This window comes from Delphinus delphis, chromosome 16, assembly GCF_949987515.2.
Source record: "Delphinus delphis chromosome 16, mDelDel1.2, whole genome shotgun sequence".
Lineage (NCBI taxonomy): Eukaryota > Metazoa > Chordata > Mammalia > Artiodactyla > Delphinidae > Delphinus > Delphinus delphis.
Window position 1 is genome coordinate 2,185,123 of NC_082698.1, and position 22,323 is coordinate 2,207,445.

The 22,323-nt window shown below is 54.5% G+C and overlaps 1 long non-coding RNA gene across 2 annotated transcripts in view; it reads right to left on the reverse strand.

The window, feature by feature from the left end:
* Nucleotides 1-11,549: 11,549 nt before the first annotated feature.
* Nucleotides 11,550-22,323, reverse strand: part of LOC132439246 (uncharacterized) — a 422,400-nt gene continuing 411,626 nt past the window's right edge. For both annotated transcript variants that reach the window (XR_009522331.1, XR_009522330.1), the window contains one exon: nucleotides 11,550-11,649. This is a non-coding gene — a long non-coding RNA (uncharacterized lncRNA). The remainder of the gene's footprint in view (nucleotides 11,650-22,323) is intronic.

Here is a 22,323-nt window from a genome sequence, read left to right on the forward strand (position 1 = left end):
CAGGAAACAGGACAAGACTTGTGCGTCGTGAGAGATTCAGTGGTTTGTTGGAATCTTAGGAAGATCACGGCATATTCTCGCAGAGGAGAATCTGTACGCCAGAGAATAGGAACACAGCGAAACCCCTGCTCTCTCTGAACCCGGAATGAATTGAGACACCGCCGGGCATGTGCCTCAGCTAATCTAGATGAAACTGATTTCATTATTTCTCATTCTGCAAACTGAGACGAAGGCTGGGCAGAAAATACACAGCCTTTTGCTTTTCAGTTCAGCCTTTTCGCTCTTTAAAGAACTCCAGGCTCACCTGTCCTTTCCTCCTGTCCCCTGATAATTAATAAGAAATGATCCTTTCTTCGGAGGCTGACAGAGAAGGCTTTGAAATCTAATGGGAAAAGTCGGGGAACATTTGTAAACTGGGTTTTGGAGAATGAATGGCTTCTCGTGCATTTGTTAGGGGCGGAATGAGGCCGAGGAACCAAGAGCCTTTGGAGGGAGGGATGAGCACGGGTGAGCCACAGGTGGCTGCCCGCCTCCTCCTGGCTCCAGCGGTGCAGTCGCTTTGATGGTGGCCCCGCCGGGATTGTCCAGGGAGACTTTGCTGCCTGACTGGCGTCCCCTCCTGTACCCACATCCCTCCCGAAGGCAGGCTTCAGGCAGGGATCAAATCCCCAGGAAGAGAGGCATCTTCTTGGGCCAAGGAATGTCCTTTTTTTTTTTTTTAACATCTTTATTGGAGTATTATTGCTTTACAATGGTGTGTTAGTTTCTGCTTTATAACAAAGTGAATCAGCTATACGTATACATATATCCCCATATCTCTTCCCTCTTGTGTCTCCCTCCCTCCCACCCTCCCTATCCCACCCCTGTAGGTGGTCACAAAGCACCGAGCTGATCTCCCTGTGCTATGCGGCTGCTTCCCACTAGCTATCTATTTTACGTTTGGTAGTGTATATATGTCAGTGCCACTCTCTCACTTCGTCCCAGCTTACCCTTCCCCCTCCCCGTATCCTCAAGTCCATTCTCTAGTAGGTCTGCATCTTTATTCTCGTCTTGCCCCTAGGTTCTTCTGACCACTTTTTTTTCTTTCTTTTTTTTTTTTTTGATTCCATATGTATGTGTTAGCATACGGTATTTGTTTTTCTCTTTCTGACTTACTTCACTCTGTATGACAGTCTCTAGGTCCATCCACCTCACTACAAATAACTCAGTTTCGTTCCTTTTTGTGGCTGAGTAATATTCCACTGTATGTATGTGCCACATCTTCTTTATCCATTCATCTGTTGATGGACACTTAGGTTGCTTCCATGTCCTGGCTATTGTAAATAGAGCTGCAGTGAACATTGTGGTACGTGACTCTTTTTGAGTTATGGTTTTCCCAGGCTATATGCTCCAAAACATACAAGCAGCTCATGCAGCTCAGTATCAAAAAAACAAACAACCCAAATCCAAACATGTGCAGAAGACCTAAATAGACGTTTCTCCAAAGAAGACATACAGATGGCCAACAAACACACGAAAAGATGCTCAACATCACTAATCATTAGAGAAATGCAAGTCAAAACTACAGTGAGGTATCACCTCACACCGGTCAGAATGGCCATCATCAGAAAATCTACAAACAACAAATGCTGGAGAGGGCGTGGAGAAAAGGGAACCCTCTTGCACTGTTGGTGGGAATGTAAATTGATACAGCCACTATGGAGAACAATATGGAGGGTCCTTAAAAAACTACAAATAGAACTACCATACGACCCAGCAATCCCACTAAAGGAATGTCCTTTTATCCCCACTCAGACCTGCAAACATTTGAAGGCAGGAGAGCGAGATCAAGACGGCCAAGGAGGGAGCAGTTAGCAGAAACTAGGTGAGCTGCGGCTGCAGGAGGGGCTGGTGGAGGATGGAGCCTGGGCGGGGGATGGCGGCCAGGCTCCTGGGGAGGGAGGCAAGGGGGAGGGAAGCTGCTGTCCTGCTGCTTCTGCCGTGACTAGTGATCTTTCATCGTGAGTCACTGCTCTGCTTGGATCAAAGTTCTCCAGCAGACGTGTCTGTCCCCACTCTCTCCTCCCCGGCTTCAGTGCCGAGGTCCCTGTTGCCCTAGGCACCGGGGATCGGGGATACGTGCCCCTGCCCGCAGGGGGCCACGGAGAGGAGGGGATGGTGTCCTAGCCAGTCCACGACAGGAGAGGTCCTCTAACTGCAGGGAAGGGCTGAGCGGGAAGGGAGTGGGCACACTGGACAGGAAGTGACCAGCCCGTGTCAGAGGGGCTGTCCCATGGTAAGCGAGGTGGGCAGGGGGGCGCAGGGGTTGGGGGGCTTCCCTCCACCTTCAGGGCAGTGGAAGCCACTGCAGGACTCCAAGCTGGTGGCAGGTGGCCCAACGAGCAAGTCCACGGGAGTCGCGGGGCAGCATGGAGGATGGGCGGGCGGGGGGGTCAGGTAGGAGGAGGCAGCAGGTGTTCAGACCACAGAGGATGGTCGGGTCTGGGGCTGGGTGTGAACACCAGGCGGCAAGTGGGCGGGGCTCGGGAGGAACTAGGGGTCTCTGGGGAAGGCGTCTCACGTGGGCAGGACCCACCCAGATTGCCCTGCGCCACCTTTCTGCTCACCTGGTCACTGATCAGGCTCTTGGGCCATGGTGGTCTTTCTTCTCTGTCCCACCCCACCCCACGTCAAAAGTAGCACAGAATGCACCCTCATCTCCAGTCACCCCACCACCATGCATTGGTTCAGGTCCACGTGGGCCCAGGGCCCCTGGTCTTTTCCTTACGGGCAGAGACAGGCTGCCGAGAGCCCCCTCCCCCGGGAGCCTCATGCAGGCGGGCAGTGGGCAGTCTCCGTCCTTGCTGCCCTGAGGACACGTCAGGCTGGACCGCAGCGTCAGCCCCTGTCTCCTTTGCAATGTTCCTTAGGGTGAATGTTGCAAACCCCGTGGCACTTGAGGACACGTCGGGCTGGACCGTAGCGTCAGTTAGCCCCTGTCTCCTTTGCAACGTTCCTTAGGGTGAACGTTGCAGACCCCGTGGTGCTCATCTTTACACACAAGAGCCTATTTAGGGATTGCTGTGATACTCCCATTCCACTGATGAGAAAACCTTTTTCGGAAAGAGTGGCCCAGGCCAGGTCACCAGGCCTGAAACAAAGAAGCAAGGACTCGGCATAGTTAACACCAGGCCACCCTTGCGATAAGCAGCTTTACGTGTCTGTAACTATGGTGCCTGATTATGTCACCAAACACGAATCTAAGGGATTCGTGCAGGGATTTTGTAGGCGGTTAACACTGATAATCATTCGACTTTAAGGAAAGGTGATGACCCCTGAGAACGTAGGTGGGCTTCACCGCATCCATGCAGCCTTAACAACAAAAACTGAGGTTTCCTGAAGAAGAAAAAATCTGCCTCAAAAGCGCAGCATCACAGCCTGCCTGAGTCTCCAGCCTGCCCTGCAGGTTTCAGGCGCGCCTACCCCCAACATCACACGAGCCATTCCTTTAAAACACCTCCTACTCTGTATATGCCACTGGTTCTGTTTCTCTGGAGAGCGCTGACAAGTCCAGCCTTCTCTGACAAATACACATTCTCCCTGTGTTCTGTACTCAAGGGGGCAAACAGAACTAAAGGAAATGTGGGCGGGTGCTTGCAAAAAGGGTCCCATCAATGTTAAATCTCCCACGACGGTGACCTTTGCCTGTGTATATTTCTAGGATGGACGGTGCCCAGGGCGATGGCATCTCATAACAACTGTATCCCTGGATTCGACAATAGATGCTCACACCCTCTTCCCAGGGGTTCTGAGGCCCACCTGAGGCCAAAAAGGAACCATTCCTGGCCTGGTGTTCTCACACCCAAGGCCAGAATCACACTTAATAACCAGACATTTAACAGTTCACTAGCTTGATCCTATCTCAGGGTCCAGGCTCTGAGCCCAAACCATTGCACTGGGTTGAATTATGTCCCCCCAAAAGATGTGTTTGAGTCCTAATCTCCTGTGCCTGTGAATGTGCCCTTATTTGGAAACAGGGTCTCTGCAGATGTGTTAAGTGAGGTCCCAAGGTGCGGTCACGTGGGCTTTGGGCGGTCCCAGTAGAATGATTGGCCTCCTGTACGAAGAGGAAAGTCTGGACACAGACAGAGGCCACGCGATGATGGAGGTGGCGACTGGAGGGCTGTATCTACCGGCCAGTGGTCATCAAGGATTACCGGAAGCCACCAGAAGCTGGGCGAGAAGCCTGGAACAGTCTCCCTCTGAGCCCCAGGAGGAACTAGCCTGCGACACCTTGAGTTTTGAACTTCTGGCCTCTGGAGCTGTGAAAGAACTAATCCAGGTTGTGGTACTTTGTCATGGTGGCCTGAGAAAACTGGTACACCATCCTCGATACACTGTCCTTGACTGCAGACTCGGGGGAAAGAGCTATCTAGATACGTCCACCAAAGATAACATCTTACAGACACCCACCATCCTTCTGTTGGACACTGAAACGATGCAAGACTTGGTTCGGGGTTGGAAATATCAATACCTTCTTTCTATGAAGAAAACCACAGCTGTGCAGAGACTCTGATTACAAGCGACACCCACCTCCACAGGTGCTGGGATTCCCAAGGACCTCAGAAGTCCTCAGTCTGGTCTGCATCTCTAATGTGAAGTTCGGGATACGGACAGTGAATACGAGAAGAGCCATCAACCCCTCGCCAGGGTGCTCACTCACGGACGTCCCCACACCCGGTCCAGCTGCCCACCCGTCACCAGATCGGTGTAGGACGTTCCAGGCTAAAGAAGGTGGGTTCCTTGCATGTCCCGACTCCTCAGTAAGCTCAGCTCGAGCCCCCCATGGAGGATAAACACATCAGGCTGCTGCGTCTTATATTCCTGCTGGGAAAATCCACTTTGAATGCTTGAAACCTAGAGTCACTGGGCACAGAGATTTTCAGTTTGTAAGAGGACCTGGAACTGCATTCGGCAGCACCTGGGGACAGAGGTTGGTGGCCCTCACCCCCTCACTGTCTTTCTTGCTGTCTCTCTACCTCCAGGCAAGAGAAAGCTGACAGGTGAGTCTTTTTTCTACTGATGGCTGGAATTTGGCATTAACAGTACCAGCGATCTGCAATCAGCCTACAATTGTGTAGCGATATGAAATGGGATGAAGCCGAGGCCAGAACACTGCTGTGTCCAAAGTGAGCTGGGCTGCACTTGAAGATATCTCATCATAGAAGTTTAATGTGCAACTTATTGTCTGGAAAAAAAAAAAAAACCCTCTGTAGGCCCACTAATGGATGGCCCGAGGTCCCCGAGCCCTGCTTCTGTGGCTTTGAAAGGAATCGACGCCTCCTGGGATGAAGATACTGAATCTCAAAAAGAACAGGTTTGAGTAGGAGAAATAGACATTTCTGAGTCTATTCTAGAAAGATCATCTGGACGGGTTTTTACACACTCAGAGAATGACAGGGTCTTCTAAAAGAGTGGCACAAACAAGATGGTGAAACTAAATACTCGTGAGGTTTGCTTTCCTTTACCCACTCAATCCACTCTGCCCTGTGCCCTGCAGATGCCCTCTGACCCCCAGCTGGATTCCGCCAAAGGGGCGAGGGCATCAGGGGGTGTGAGACGGGGATGAGAGGGGTTCAGGGTGCTGCCACCCCGCTTCCTCCTCCAGCTGGCCGCATCACCCCCCCACCGCGACATCTCACGCTCCCCTCCAGCTCCCAGCCCAGCTCGGGCGGTGCAGCCACGCTGTCCAAGCGCCAGAATCCCACCCTTTCTCTAGCCTCCCTTTTCACCGTATCTCTTCATTACCCTTCCTCGAGTCCCCTCAGCTAATCAGGGGACCCTCTGCTTCCCGCAGGCCTGGCCCCAGTGCCTCTCAGGCATCCCTGGTGACCTTTATTTTAATGTCGGTGATGTCATGACCTTGTAGACCCTTGAAGAAATCTAGTTGCTGGGAAAGCACCTGCCAGCCGCTACGGTACGTGACACGCTGGTCTTTGTGTCCGCCCTCTGGGGGAGTGGGTTTCTGTTTCTGCTCTAGAATCCACACACCCCGCCAACAAGCACCGCTTTGCTCGCACGGGGCCATGTGTGACATTGTCAAGTTATGGAGACTTCGGAGGAGAAGGAGTGAGGGTCCAAGTTCCCAGCGATGGCCGGAGCCTGGGGCGGGGGGACTAACGACACCACGTGGAACACGCCGTCGGGGAAGGGCTGCCTTGGGAGGGAGTTATGCGGCCAATGGTTTATCTGTCAAAGGTTTCAAAGCAGAATCAACCCTCCTCCCAAAATGAAAAGTATAAATGCGGCGCGTTCCTAAGGACTCACTCACACCTGCAGCAAATGTTCGCTGAATCCTCCCCGCACGACGGGCGCGGCTCCGGGTGCTGGATCACGCTGGGCCAAACCGCCTCAGCCCACGGGAAGCCCACCACCCACCACAGCATCGGTAGCAGCCGTGCCGCAGAGAGCTGCTCTGCAGCAGGACCCACCAGAGATGCGCCCTGAGCGCAAGAGCCGGCGTGACTACCAGCCCCGCCCCGCGCCCGTCGCCAGGGGCTCTCAGAGGCCCTCCGAGACGTTTGGGGCCGGGCAGGCCTGGGGATCTGCATTGCACTCTCCAGTGAGTCTGCTGCCATTGTCTGTAAAGTTCGCTTAGAAAGAAGCTGCGTTTCTGTGTCTGCCTGTGCACCAGCCCCAGGAATGGAGGCCCCAGGAGGAGGCTGGCCTGTCCTCACGCTTGCCCACTTCCCTGCGAAGCTTGGCGCAGCGGCCCAGGATGTAGGGGCCTCCTGGACGGTCTTCCTGGACGGTCACACTGAGGGCCTGCTCCAGGCAGAGACCCTGCCACGCAGATCCTGCCACCCTGGGGGTGACACCAGTCTCACCCTGGCTGCTGGACCTCCCTCTGAGGATCCGCTGTCGCTCTCAGAGTTCCCCTTCCTCCGGCCGGTCTGATGGCTTAGCAAGGCCAACTGCCTCCCTTACGGCTCCATTGTGGCAGGTTCTGTGGCCGGGATACTGTCCAGAAGGGAGACACCCCGATGTGTTCCTGTCATCCCCACTCTGGAGCAATTTCTCCCGAGAAGGAACCAAGTCCCCGCCCGGTGCTGGCTCTGAGCCCCGGGGCGTGTCAGCTTCCTGCTCACATATGTTGTGTCCGGGACGCGCCCCACAGAGGCAGCACAGGGAGACCTGCTGGCCGTCGGGACCGCTCAAAGCCCATCCCTGCCCCTCTCCCCATGCCCACCGGGGCCCTCCTTCCTCCCCCGGTGGACCCTTCACTAGCCCTGGGCATCACCCCACATTCCACTGGGGCTCTGACCTGACATTTCCAGGGCTGACCCCGAGTCTGGGTCCAGCTCTGCTTCTGCTCTGTCCAGACAGCGAGCGTGGGGTGGTTCCTAGGAAAACACAACCCTGAGCCCCACGGGCCTGGCCCCAAGTCAGCTGGCACAGAGCCGCCCTTATCGCCCTTTGCAGTGTCATGCAGGCTGGGGACACCTGTCGCCCTCAAGGCTGATGTCTTAGAGAGACCCCCCCACCAACTGCGCGGCAAGAGCGACCTCACAGAACATGATTTAGGGTCAACCATTTCTTCGGGCAACCAGTTTCCACAGCTCCTGACTCAAGATCAATTTGCTCTGAGTTGACTGAGCCGAGCATGAGATGTTACCACTCAGGGAAAATGTTCAGAAAAAGAAGATGCCAGTCAGTGCAAAATCAGTCCTGCCAAAGCTGCTGCATTCCTGGTTCCTTCCCTGAATTCCGGGTACAGATTCTGCTCCCTGACGGTGGCCAGCTGATGCTGAGACGCAGCTCTGATGTGACAGGCAAGCAGAACAATTGTCCAGCAGACACACACTGGAGGGAGCCCTCAGGGCCCCCATAAAAGCGGGGCTGCGACTTCTGAGTTGGATGGAAAAGTACCAGAGTCCCCCATTCCTACAGTGAGTCGTGTAGCAGGACAGGTCGTGCTTGGACGTGGTTCCCACTGAGTTAGAAATCCTGTGACAGCTGCTTTACTGTTGGAGCAGAATGTGCCCTATCTGCTTCCAGCCATGCACGCCATTAATCCAGAGGCTGATGAGAACTTGGGAGACGGCCACCAGTGTGGGAACATCAGTACAAAGCCATGTATGTAGCCTCCTGTAGGCGAGTGGAGGTCAAAGCCAGTTACCAGTAAACCCTCTGGCCTTGCTCTTGTCTCTGTCGACTTAAAAAAAAATGTACAACGTGAGAGTTGCGAGTAACTTTTATCTGGGGCAAAATGAGGACTCTAGCCCGGGAGACAGCATTTCAGAGAGCTCTGAGGAACTGCTCCCAAGAGGTTGGGGGGAGGTCAGTAGAGATGTGATTTTGGTGAAGGGGGAGTGCACGCAATGAGGCACATACTTTTTGCAGAGGTTTCCGCTCGTCCCGAGGAGCAGACGTCACCAGGAAGGATTTTAGTGCCTCTCTAGATACAAGGAGATGCAAGAATTGGGCTCACAAAATCTGCTCCTGAAAATAGCTGAGCCATCTGACGGCCTGTGCTGCAAGTTTCTCCCAGAGCACAAAGCACCTCATTCCTGATCTCCGCCCTGAGCTCCTTTCAGGGAGTGCTGAAGGTCAGCAGGTGCAGCGGCTCACGATTTGATCCTTGTAGAGGCAGATGGCAAGTGAAAATTTGTAGATGACATCACCCAGTGTACTGAGATGACTAGTGTCCCCCATTTCACGTCCACCGAACCCCCAGATGGTGACATTTGGAAATAGAGCCTTTGCAGATGTAATTAGTTAAGATGGGGTCGTACTGGATTAGCCTGGCCCCTTAAGCCAATGGCTGGTGTGCTTGTAAGAAAAGAAGAGACACACACACAGGGAAAGGCCATGGCACAGATGCAGGAATAGGAGGGGTGCAGCTGTGAGATAAGGAGTGTCCAGGATTCTGGCCATCACAGGAGCTGGAAGAGGCAGGAAGGACCCTCCCCTAGAGCCTCAGAGGGAGAACAGCCCTGCAGACATTGATTTAGGACTCCCGGCCTCCGAAACTATGAGACAGTAACCTTCTGTTGCTTTCAGCCCCTCGGTTTGCAATGCTCTGTTAAGCAGCCATGGGAAGCTAGGGCTTCCAGACGCCGCCCATGCGGTGGGGTGCAGCCACGTTAATTACAGGGACATCTGGGGAGGGGGGAGCCTCCCAGGTCACAGCCAGGAAGGAATCCCACGATGAGCAGGTGCTTCTGGGCAGAGCCTGGGTGTCCACTCATGCCCTTGGGATGGTAGCTACTGGGGCATCCAGGGGCCAGGGGCCAGATCCCGCCCTGGCTCTGGGCTCTCTCACCAGAGCCGCTCATCTCCTGCCCTGGAGACCTGGGCGGGCTTTGACGTTCCAAGGTACATGTCAAGAGCAGGTGCCTTGTGTCCGGGCACTCACTGATAAACTCGCTCTCCGACTGGTGGCCAGATGGCCTTAGGTGGCCACGATGTCAGCGGTTTCCCTTAGGAAGTGCAGAGAGCTGCAGATGTGCAAATCCACACTTGCGGTAAGTTTAGGGTCAGATGATTACTTTGCGAAGTGCCCAGCTCTGGGAGTATTCACAGTCCTCAGCCCCTGCCCCACATGCAATTTAAAGACGCACTAAACTCTAAGATGGGGGCTCTGATCTTGCCCCCAGAGAAGGTTTGGATCCATTTTTTCCCAAAAAATCAAACAACCAATTATTCCACAGTGTTTTCCCAGTCTTTCTGGAGCCCCTGCTTTGAGCATCCCTCAGCCACCGTGAGTCAGCCCTTTGAGAGACCAGGCACTGGACACGGGAAGAGAAGGCCCCAGACTGACAGAAAGGACTGTGCAGGTGCCGCTGCTCAGGTCAGGGACTGTTCTGGAAGGCCTGGAGGCTGGTGGCACGCCTGGAAGAGCCCTAAGTTCTCAGTGGGTCCCAGGTAGAAGCAGGTCTCGCCTCTGTCTGCAGTGCCAGGGGCCAGCAGGCTGGGGAACACGAGGGGCGTCACAGAGAGCTCTGGAGAGTGGAGGCTGGCAGTGCCCCATGGCCCCTCTGCGGCAAGCCTACCAGGCAGTCCTCAGCCAGAGTGGCTGGGTTTGGCCTGTTGGTGGTGGCCCCAGGATGGAGGGGTCATCAGCGAGAGCTTGTGCAGGGCTGAACAGGGCTGGGGCCGCGAGGGTGTCAGGCCGAGTCCTGGGCAGGGGTCTGACCAGCAGAGACGTGTCCCTATCTGAGCACAGAGCAGCCCAGGCCCATCCCCCTCATGGTGGGGGAGGGGTGTCAGGCCACCGGGCGAGCTGTTGGAGGGCCATGCCCCTAACTTAGGGAGGTTTTGCCCTTGAATAAGGCTTATTTTCATTCACACCAACTCACGCTGAGCCTCGAGCGGAGAACAAGCCGCCCAGAGGCTCCAGTAGGGGATGTAGGGCCCTCGTCCATCCCCAGCGTCCTTTCCTCCCCCCAACGTGGGCTCCCAAAGCCTCAGTGAGCCAGCCCCCCACTGAGGTTTACAATCGCTCTGATGGATCCCAAGCTGGAAAGCGTTTGCTCTCCTCCTTTCAGGATTGCGGACGCTCTAATATCAGCCAAAATAGAAAAAAAGAAGGACGGCGTTGCCCGTGTTCCCTCTGCTGCAGTTTCTACCATCACCAAGGAAGGAGCTAGCGCCATTGCAAGAATTATTAAGATGCTAAGAAAATAAGCTGCTAAGAAAATGCATTTAGGTGTAAGAAAATGAAAGGGCCTTGGTTTTCTTTGCCAAAGCAATTACGCAGAGGGAATAAAACGTGATGTTATGACTATAACCTTCCCGCTAGACATTTCTTGCCCAGCCACGGCATAAGGATGGTTCGAATGGAGCAGGAAAGCAAGCCGAGTGCAGAGACCAGGCGGCAGCCTGGAATACTTTAAAGGACCACGGGTGTGTGCCTGTCCATTCCTGTATCTTTTCAAGGATGCTCGATATCACCAGGGAAGAGCTGACGGTCACGACAAAGCCATTTGCCGCAAGGGCAGAACTGCTAGAAAACATGGTTCCACGAAGGCCGAATCACTAAGCTTTGCGGGACCTTATGTCTATTGGCTTCTGGGGAAACGGGTAAAAGCCATGAGCTCACTCGGTGTGTGCTACTTTTTCATTACCCTTTGGAAGCAACACGTGCCCTGCGTGTGGCAGTGGAAGGGCCTCATGTCACAGGAGGCGACTGAATAAGGGAGCAGGCCGCCAGGCAGGAGCCTCTGCCTCCTCTCTTCTCAGCACTTGCTCATTTTGGCAGGAGTCCCTGTTTCTACGATAGGCCTGGGCCAGTGGCCGTGGCTGAATGCGGGCAGGTCTGCGTGGAGCGCACGGGCCAGGCCTCCGGCTCTGGAGCGGAGCCCTCAGAGGTCAGAGCGCCGACCCGCACGTAAAGCAGTTTCCATCCTACACGCTTTATCAATCAGCTCCACAAAACCCATAAGAACAGTTTTTAAATGTATGACTTGACCCCTTGAGCTGTAAATAAACATGAAAACATTTCGCTTCTTACCTACTTAGCACCGGCTCAAGTGATGCTGTGGTTTTTCAGAGATGTCTTCCCACAATTCACCAGCTTTGTTTTTCTTTTTGTCCACGATACGTCTCGAGAGGTAAACGGATCTGAATTCATTCTGCAGTTTCAGCATGGACTCTTTTTATTTCTCCCTTTAAAAAAAAACCAAAACCAATGAACTGTGCACCATAAATAAGGAGAAGTGAAATACTGTTTTTCGTGATGATAATGCTTAAACCTATTCCCCCGATGAAACTCTTATGGTAATACACAAGCTCCGTTATAAATACATTTCTTATATTTTATGCAACTGGTTCTAAAGTTACAATATTTACAATGCACAAATACAAATTCCATCATTAATTCACGGGTTAGCTCAGTTACCCAAGAAATGGCGCAAACACAAACAGAAGTAATGGAAAGGCGGAGCCAGATGCCGGCCCCCCGGGGCCCACTGGCGAAGGGAGCGGAGGCCGCGGCGCCGAGTGATGCCTCCATGTAGGTGTGGAGGGGCTGCGCTCTCGGCCCGGCCTGCCCCCCCCCCCCACACTGGGACTCTGCAGTCAGCACAGAAGGCACCCACCTCCTCGTGCTGCCGCTGTCCCACTGGGAGAAGGGCAGTGAGGCCCCAGCAGCCAGGCCCCTGGGCACAGAGGTGGAGAGAAGGAGGGGGACCGAAAGGGCAAAGGAAGGCGCCGTTAAGTCCCCTGCGAGCCCCTAGGTTCTCAGCCCGAGCCATCCTTCTGTAACTGGCAGAGCCTTCCTTATCAGGCTCGTGTGGTCCAGCAGCACCCAGGGCATCACCGGCCTGACTGTCCACATCCACTCCAGGGGCTGAACGTGGAGGCCACGGCCAGACTCTCTGCCAGGCTTGGGAGGTGCCCACAGGGCCGCTCCGAGCATTCCTTCTACTCAGAGACCCTCCAACCAGGATAGACCCTGGCCCCTAGCCCCGGAGACTGCAGATGCATCCAGGGGACCAGGGTCCGCAGAACCTCCCACAGACCCGTGGGCTTCGGTGCCAGTGCTTTGCTGAGTGCACTCCTGCCCCCTCTGTGCCATGGTTCCCTGTGGAAGGCTCCAGGCCTCCACTAGCCACGTGTGGAAAGGAGGGGGGAGTGAGGCAGGAGGGAAGGCCCGGGAGGCAGGAGTGACGATAAAGTGCTTCTAACGGTGCCTGTTAGAACAACAAGGTCGCTGCCGCCCCTCTTGGCAGTCTGGCCCTGCTCCTCTGCTGGGGGCTGGGATAATCTCAGATGGCTTTTCTATTTTTGACTAAGGAAAATGAGTCTCTGAAGACTGGCTTGCCGTTCTGAGGTCCTGTTTTGAAGCCTGGGAACCCCCTTTTCTCGGTCTCAGCTTCTCCTCCCGGCGGCCGGGCGTCTGTCACCACCCAGCCCGGCTTCGTGATGCAAATGTGGCCGTTTCTGTGCTGCGTCCCCAGAGTCAGTCGCCTGGGGAGGAGAATACCTGCCTGGGGCTCAGGATGCAGGCCCTTAATTAGACTTAACACTGTCAGCTCCGAAGCCGGGTGAATTCCTGGGACACGTGGGACCACCTGCACACACACAGTGCACGTGCGCACTGGCGTGTCCGCCTGCGGTAACTGTGGCCAGTGCTTCTCGGGGAGGAATGAGTAAAGTAGAGGAGGATCCCAAAGGCCACCGCCAGGTTCCACACGTGTATGAGGGCCTCGCTCTGTGCCGGACGCTCTGACAGACCCCGTGCGGTAAGGACCCAAGTTCACGGTCACCAGCCTGCAGGCCTCCCTGATTCTGGGGGGAGGTAAAGGGTCAGGACAATAATTGGCTCAAGGACGGCCACGGAGCAGTTCTGCCAGGACAGACAGAGGCCACAAGGCATATTCTAAGTATTTATTTGCAAGTTAAAGTCAACCTATCACATTATACTGTAATATATCCATCTTCCTACCTTGGCAAGTGCACCGCATACGACAGCGCTGAAAATGCGTGTGTATCTGTGGTTTGCATATTACTGAAAGGCGGCGAAATAGCAAAGGTGACTGAATTGGTTCCCATTACGTGTGGCTGACAGCTCTGTTGGTTGCCTGGTGAGGTCGAGTGAATAATAAAACAGGGACATACGAATCCCATAAACAACATCCATAAAACAGTGTTGCTTGCTTTCATTCCTGCAAACTTTCTAATTATTACGTTACTTCAAGAGTTTTTAGAACTGTGTACTTTTGACAGGAATATTATAGAACTAAAAATAAAATTCGATGATATTCAGAATGTAAGAAAATGAATTTTATCAAAAATTAAATATGAATTTTCAAAAAAGTAAAACGACTGTACATATTTTAACAATTTTCTCAAAACAGTAAGATATCCAAAATACAGATTGTGATTTGTATTACTGAATAGCAACTATTAAGAAAAAAATCATTTAAAACATCTGGATTTTTAAACTTTTCACTTTGACATTTTAGGTCAATCTTGTCAAACGACCTTTATAAACAATAAACTCACCACAAGCCTGGCATTCAGCCTCCAGAGTAGCGTGCCTCAGTTTCCAGGAAGAAGCCTAGGTTCTCACGCCCACAGGCCCCTCCCCACTCTGACAGCCCCCTCGGTTGCCAGCCCACCTCAGAGCAGGGGACAGACACCCGGATGTCCTTCCCATGGGCTCCCGGGGTCCATCCCTCTTACAGGTGGGAGCATCCCTATAGAGAGTGGATGAACTGGGATGACGCTGGGACAGCTCAGAGGGGACGTGTCACCCCCCGTGCACGCAGCACACCTGCCGAGGAGGAACTGAGGGGGCGGGTTGCCAACAGCTGGAGAGTCACGACCTGGGAACAAAGGGAATCAGCGCCCCACGTGCTTCCTCCCTGACCCGACCCTGTGACCTCCGACCCCACCCTGAGATGGGAAGCTTCTGCTTAGGGGGAGGACGGCACGGCAGGTGTTCCCCTCTTCCGGGGGAGTTTCCACAGGCAGCAAGTGGGGTGCTTAAGCTTTAAGCCACTCCATTTCATTTTCCTTCTGGCTGAGTTCCCATTTTCAAAGCAGCAGAAAGCCTTTCGGAGGGTTTACCAGAAATGGTTGGGTTTCCCTCCAGGGGCTGCGCAGGCAGCTTCCCACCAGCGGGTGAGCGGGGAGCAGAGGGCCCTCCAGCCAGGGCAGCTCCACAGGCCTGGTCCCCCCTCCAGTGACCAGGGGCAGGGAGCTCACGTCCCCATTCCCCAGGTTGTCCTGCCAAGGAGGCACCCTGGGGACCAGTGGGAGGGAAAGAAGGTCCCCAGCAGTCCCCAGGTTTGGGGTCCGAGCCTCTTCCCTCAAACTGGCCTGCAGCTGCTCTCTCAAAGGGCGTGAGAGCCTGGCCTCAGCCCTCCGGGCGCCCCTTCTGAGCTCCCGGCTCATTTCAGGCTGTCCCACGTCCCTGCCTGTCTCCAGCCTGGAAGGCCACGGCAGCCCCGAGTTCTCTGCCCCAGCGCCGTCCCCACCTCAGTCCTGAACATGTAAACAGACCCCCTACGGCCGGGCTGGTATCCCCCGACCAGCGCCCCTGGCACTGACACCCCAGCTCCTCTCTACGGCCTGCAAGCTCCCACAGGCTGTGCCCCAAGACCCGGGGGCCCTGCAGCCCAGCCGGGCCCCCCTCCCAGCCTGTTGGGGACTGGCTTGCATGCAAGCTTCCTGGGAACACGCACAGAGGCCGAATGGCTCCGCGGTGTCCGTGGTCCCCCCGCCGGCTCTCGGCAGAGCTGTCCCAGCTCCCTGCTCAGGGAGACTCCCACACACATTTTGAACCAGATCTCCAGGGAGGCCGGAGCCCAGACCCAGCACGCACGTGGCCTTGAACGAGGGCTACCCAGTTCTGGGTTCCTGAGCCCTGTGGGGCAAGTGTACAGGCAGGGTGGGGTGCCGGGGGACCCCCCAGGGGTGACGCTCCGGGACCACACGCCCATTGGTCCCCATGCCCCACAGACTAGACCAGTCGTGCATGTCCGCAGCCCCAGGAATGTGTGTGTCGGGTGCGGTCCACAGCCTGAACCACTTCGGAGGGCGAATTCTACAAGGACGCCCATAAGGCAGTGCCCACGACCCCACGCAGGCCTGGACGGGAGCTCCAGCGCGAAGGAGGCTGGAGAGGCTCAGCCCTGAGTCCTCATCTGTCTGTGCAGCTGTCACGAGCAGAGGGAAGAAGCTTCCAGACCCTGACAGATGAGGCCGAGGTCAGGGCTGAGTCCCCGCAGAGAGGGTGTTCACGGCACAGGAGACAGAGCGGGCCCTACGTCAGCGGCGATGCGGCTGTGAATCGCCCGCTGGGCCTCAGCGTCGTCCGTGAGGATGCAGCACTTCTCTCCCCGTGCTTCCTCCTGAGGCCGACTGCCCGCCTCGGTCACAGTCCTCACTGTGGGGTGCTGTGAGCTTCTCTGGCAGCACCTCCAGAATCAGTGAGAAGGTCCTTCCCCATGGGCATCAAGGAGACGATGTGGGCTCCTGCAGTCCTGGCTGGGAAGATTCCTCCGCCAAACGAGCGCATCCGGCTGCACTCGCAGGACCCAGCGGCCTCAAAAGCCCCCCTCGCCTGCAGGAACGGGGTGACTTCTCCTTGCAGCCCCAGGTCCTTCCAGGGAAGCTGCACGTCCTCAGCTGTTGACCGGGGTGGATCCCGCGGGGCAGCCCTGCAGCATTTATGTTGCTGCTGTTTCTCCGGAGCATCCTGCACAGGCAGCCCTGCAGCCTCGGCGGGAACCAGCTCCACGAGGGCGGGGCCAGAGCAGACCCAGCTGGTGGGAGAGTAGGAAAGACCCCTGCTTCCGCCTGGGGACCCTGTGCTCTCACCCACCCAGGGGCCCCTCAGCATGAAACCCGCTGAACTTGGCTAGAGCACAGCCCCTTCCACACCCGCCCACGCACGTGGAAGACCCACCCGACACAGCGGTGGGCACTGGTGCATCTGAGAGAGCAGAGACCACTCCCCGGGGGACAGCCCCGGGGAGCAGAGGCTCGACAGTGGGGGCCCCTCGCTCACCACCCAGAGCAGGGCCTTTCCCCTCCCAGCCCAGGGCCTGGCCCCTTTCTCCTGCAGGACCCCACCTGCCCCTTGGATCCCCATCTCAACTTTGTCCCCCAGGCCCCCGAACACCCTTCCCAGGCGCCCTTTCCGGCCCCTCCAGCCATGTCCCCACCACGCCCCGCCTTATCCTCAGCCCAGCAAAGCGGCCCCTCCATTTACACCCCTTGCAAACCCAGATGAAGACACGAGATGTTCTTTGTTCTCAGCACTCAGAGCCAGGATTTCCACCGCTGTGTCTACGGAATCCCAGCCCCTAAGCAGTGCCCTGGAGGAGCCGCAGGGACGGCAAAGGGAAAAGTCATCTGAAACCACCTCCAGGTCCTGGAACGCCTGTCTCGGGGCTGCACGCACCCCGAGGTGGACGTCAGCTCCATGTCCCTCAGTCACCACATCTCAGAGTCCAGCCCGTGCTCCCTCCAAATCCAATACACCTCGTTCTCCCAGCCCCAGTGCTGCCTCGGACTACAGGCCTCCCCAGGTGGGCAGGAGGGACCAGAGGGGCCTGCAGAGAGCTGGGCCACGCAGCCACGAGCAGACCCCCTGTGCATGGCTTCTGCAGAAGGGATGGGGAAGGCAGGCGGTGACACACTTCCCCATCCCCACGCCCCAGGACACAGAACGGGGGCCCGGGTCTTGGCGATGGGCAGCGAGGCAAGCGAGCTGCGCTTCCTGGCTCTGCCTGCCCACCCAGCCCCACAGGCTCCTCTTGGCCGGGCCGGGCCGGCTCTTCCATCAGCCTTCTGCTGCTGTAAGGGATCTGGGGCTGACACACTATCAAGGCCTGCTCATCGCAGTGTAGACACACACTTCACGTCTCCCCCCGCCGCATTTCCAGTGAGTTCACAGGCGAGGAGAAGAAGCCGCGGGCGTGGGCCCAGACCACCTGGTGTGAGTCCCAGCACAGCCACGTGAACAAGCCAGGTGCCTTCTCTGAGCCTCACTGTCCTCATCTGTAAAATGGGGAGATGCTTTCACCTTTCCCGGGCTGTGAAGATGCAGGTACGTGAGGCCATGCCGGGCACACGGTGAGAACTCTGTGCACGCTTGCGAGAAATAAAAAGAAACCCAAACCCACCCACCCACAGCGGCCACGCCCTGAGGGAGCAGATACTTCGGGTGGCAGGCCCTGAGCCAGTGGCGCCGGAGGTCCAGGGCAGCCTTAACTGGCAAGGCCAGCATGGTCAGCAGAACGACGCCCCCAAAGCGTCCCAGAACCTGTGACTATATTGCCTTTACCTGGCAAAGGGAAAGGAAGGAGGCTCTGGAGACAGGTTGCGAATCAGCTGGCCTCACGATGGGAAGATTGTCCGGGACTATCTGGCTTGGGCCAACATAATCACATGGGTCCTCATGGGGAAGAGGAGGCAGAAGAGGGAGAACCACAGACACGGCAGCACGAGAGGACTCGACCCACCGCTGCCGGCTCTGAAGAGGAAGGGAGGGGCCACGCGCGCGGGCTGCAGGCAGCTTCCCCGAGCTGAAACAGCAAGGAGCTGGATTCCCTTCTAGAGCCTCCAGAAGGAAGCCTGCTGATGCTGATTTCAGCCCAGCGCGTCCACTGTGGGCTCCTGACTCCAGAACGGTAAGGTAACGCATGTGTGTGCCGGGAAGCCACAAGCCTGTGGACTGGTGCTTTGTGAAGCCGCCCCAGGGAACTCACACAGCGAGAGCCAGTCCAGCTTCTGCTCACCTCATCCTTGCCATCCCTGCTGAGGAGCCCGCACTCAGCATCCAGGGCTCGTTTTCTGAATCCCAAACACACAAGTGCTGGTGAGTGGTCTCAGCCCTGATGTTAATTACGAATTTTCCAAGCTTGAAAGAATGCACAAGTCTGCTAAGCTCGCTATAGCTTCTTTCTAAATGACAGCTGTTTTATATAAACGTACCTTTTATGCCTATAAATCTTTCCAAGAGGCTGCATTTCTAGGCGGAGTAATATCTGTTTGTCGAAAATTTAAGACAGCTAAGGGATTACCTTAGTTGTAATCTAAGGGCTGCTTTTTCTTCCTTGCCCGATGGTTTTTCTGTAGAAAGTCAGGGCCACAGTCTCCCTGGTCGCTGCCTCTGTGCAGCACAGATGTCGGCTGTTCCCACGTGCTAAGTAACACTTACCTGCATGACAGTTGCAGGCAATGGTGACCGGCCTCAGGAGCTGTGGCTGAGACTTTGAACCGAGGGTGGACTTCAAATGACCTCGAAAGGCAGCAAGAGTGTACAACCCAAGAATCCGGGTGCACATGCTTCCCGTGTTTGAGGTGAATGTGGTTTGATACTAACATGTAATCTCGGGACTTCCCTGGTGGCGCAATGGTTAAGAATCCGCCTGCCAATGCAGGGGACACGGGTTCGAGCCCTCGTCCGGGAAGATCCCACATGCCGCGGAGCAGCTAAGCCCGTGCACCATGACTGCTGAGCCTGTGCTCTAGAGCCCACGAGCCACAACTACTGAGCCCACACACCACAACAACTGAAGTCCGCGCACCTAGAGCCCGTGCTCCACAATAAGAGAAGACACCGCAGTGAGTAGCCCCCGCTCACTGCAAATAGAGAAAGTCCGTGTGTAGCAACGAAGACTCAACACAACCAAAAATAAATAAATAAATAAAATAACTATCAAAAAATTTAAAAAGATGTAATCTCTCCCCATTTTCTTTAACAAATCTTTTATATTTTGAAGCAGAAAGTTGCAGAGGTAGTAGTAAGAGGTCCCATGAACTGTTTACCCAGTTTCCCCAGTGGTTGCATATTCCGTAATTGCAGCACAATATCAAACCCAGGAATTGGGCATGGACACCAAGGGTGAGGTTCTAAGTCATTGCATCACATGTGTGGACTCACGTAACCTCCACCGCCATCAAGGTCATAAATATCCCACCAACACACGGATCTCCTCACGCTCCCCGCCCATCGTGCCCACATCCCTCCGCACCACTAATCCTTTCTCCTCCTTGTACTTTTGTCACTTGGAGAATGTAACATACATGGAATCACACAGCATGTGACCTTTTGGGGCCGCCTACTTGGGATGTGCCCTTGAGATCCACCAAGTTGATGTGTCCACCGTAGTTAATTCATGTTTATGGTCAAGCGGTATACGGTTTAATCATTTTCCTATTGAGGGGCATTCGACAGTCCCCAGTTTTCTGCTTATCACAAATCAAACTGCTACAAACTATTGAGCACAGGATTTTGTGTGGACATGTTTCTTTATTTTCCTGAGAGAAATGTTTAAGAGTGTGGCTGGGTCGTATGTAAGCATGTGTTTAGCTTTTCAAGAAGGTGCCAAAGTAATTGCCAGGACAGGAGAGGCCCAGTGTCTCCACAACCTCACCAGCATTTGGCCTCATAGCTTTGTCTTAGAAGGCCACCCCTTTCCCGGTCTCAAAAGCAAGCTCTGGTTGGGTCTTCTTTTGGTCTGTACTTATTGGCATTTGGGGGTTTCTGGTTTCTCCCATGTCCAGTCTGGGGTACATGAGGCCAAAAGAAAACCCAGGGAACTCATCTTCATGTCATTCCTTGGGTCTTGAGGGTCTCTAACTTGTCTGTCTTCTTCTGTGTGTTCTGTATGTGATGTTCAAGGATTTTTGCCGCACTCGGTGAGAAGAATCGTAGACACTCAGTCTGTCCAGAAACATGAGTCCCCGTATCCACTCAGAACAGAGAAAACGGCTTCCTAGACAAGCTATGCGTGCAGTGGGCAGCCTGTTGTCATTGATGACCAGGTTAGAAGAAACCCTTTAAGGTCAGTCTGTGTGTCCCTGTGAAGCTGAACACTAATTAATGATGCAGGCTGATCTGTCATTGCGTCAACCAGCACATAGATGTTTCTCTAAGTTCAATCAGCAAGGTTATGATCGTTATTATACTCAGAGAAAGAATTTCTTGAAAATCAACAGATATTGGAAATGGTAACTGTAGGTATCGATTAGCGAGTATTAACACGTTACACTTAGCAAACTGCACACTTATGCAAGAACCCCAGACTACCTACCTCCTCTCCTGTGGTCGAGCCTTTTTAAAAAAAATTTTTTTTAATTGAAGTGTAGTTGATTTATAATGTTTTGTTAATTTCAGATGTACAACAAAGCAGTTCAGTTTTACATATATATATATATATATATATATTCTTATTCTTTTCCATCATAGGTTATTACAAGATATTGAATATAGTTCCCTGTGCTACAAAATAGGTCTTTGTTGTTTATTTTCTATACAGTGTGTGTATCTGCTAATCCCAAACTCCTAATCTATCCCTCCCCAACTTCCCCTTTGGTAACCATGTTTGTTTTCTATGTCCGTGAGTCCATTTCTGTTCTGCAAATAAGTTCATTTATACCATTTCTTTAGATTCCAGGGCCCCTAATGTATGCACTCTCATCACATTCGTTGGTGGATCCATTCACTCATTCAATCACATTTTGTAAAATAAGTTTTTCTCATGGAATAATTTTTGATTTTCCAAGTTAGTTCAGAGAGCTCCTGCCTACTCCCCACTTAGTTTCCCTTTATGTTAACGTCTCACGTTTAAAGGTTCACTTTTTAACTAAGAAATTCACATGGGTACAGCACAGGTAACAGAACTAAAGGCTCTGTTTGGATTCACCAGTTTTCCTGCCAGTGCCCTTTTTCTGTCCCAGGACCCTCACTGTACTCAGTTGTCACATGACCTCAGCCTCCTCCAGTCTGGGACCAGCTCTCAGTCATTCCCTGTCTTTTAGCTCCAACAGAGACTCTTTGCAGAGACTCTCCTGACGTTTGCCCCTCACCTCGGGTTTGTCTGATGTTCTATCTGATGACGGCGCTGAGGTCGCTGGTTTGGGGGGAGGGTCCTGGAGGTGAGGAGACCTCTGGGCACAGTATAGCAGGGGGTGTGTGACTCACACACCTGGTTTATCCAGGTGACATGAGCCCTGATCTCGAGGGTAAGCTGGGGTCTGAGGGGGTCTCCACCAGGAAGGTACCATTTTCCCTGATTACTTTCTGTTCTTTGGGAACGAAGTCACTAAGTGCAGCCGATGCTCCAGGGGCAGAGAATTCACCCGCCCCCTCCTGGGGGAAGAGGGAGCACGTCCATACATTATCTGAAATTCTTCTGTATGGCAAGTTCGTCCCCTGCATTTATTTACTCATTTATGTCTGTCAGTAGGATGTAAATGAGCACAGGCTCGTGTGTATCCATTTTACTCTGTGCGCCATCATCCAACAGCCCGCGTCCCCACGTCCCACGGGGTCTCCACAGACGCTGCCTGGGGACGGGTCCCACTAGCGCCTGGCCGGGCAAAAGCCCAGCTCCCTGTCTGGCCTCCTCTGACACTGACCTTCTCCTCCTTGATTTACTGTCGGCACAACAGCTGGCTCTCCTTTGGGGGGCTTCTCGAAGTTTCTGCTGCTGAGACACGGGCCTGAGCAGTGGCGAGTCCCTCCGTGGGCTCTGAGACTGACTCAGAACTGCTTCTGGCCAACCCTGTCCCCCGGCCTGGCCCTTCCTCCCTCCCGGCCCGCAGTGCAACTGCAGGAGCTGCTGCCGGAGGGGAAAGGGGGCCGGGCGGCCCACCAGGCCGTGGCTGTGTAGGACGGAAGTCGCCCCGGCTTCCTCGTCTCTGACGTCTGGAATCGGGGGGAGGGCTTGCCCGACATCGTCCTGGTTTGGAGATAGGACAGTGTGTTTTATAAACAATTAAAAACCTGCACCCTGCGGGCAGAATGCAGCCTTTTCATAGTCAAACTGGACGGATGTTAAGATTTCCTCTAACTGTAGATCGAGGGCCTACGTGGGG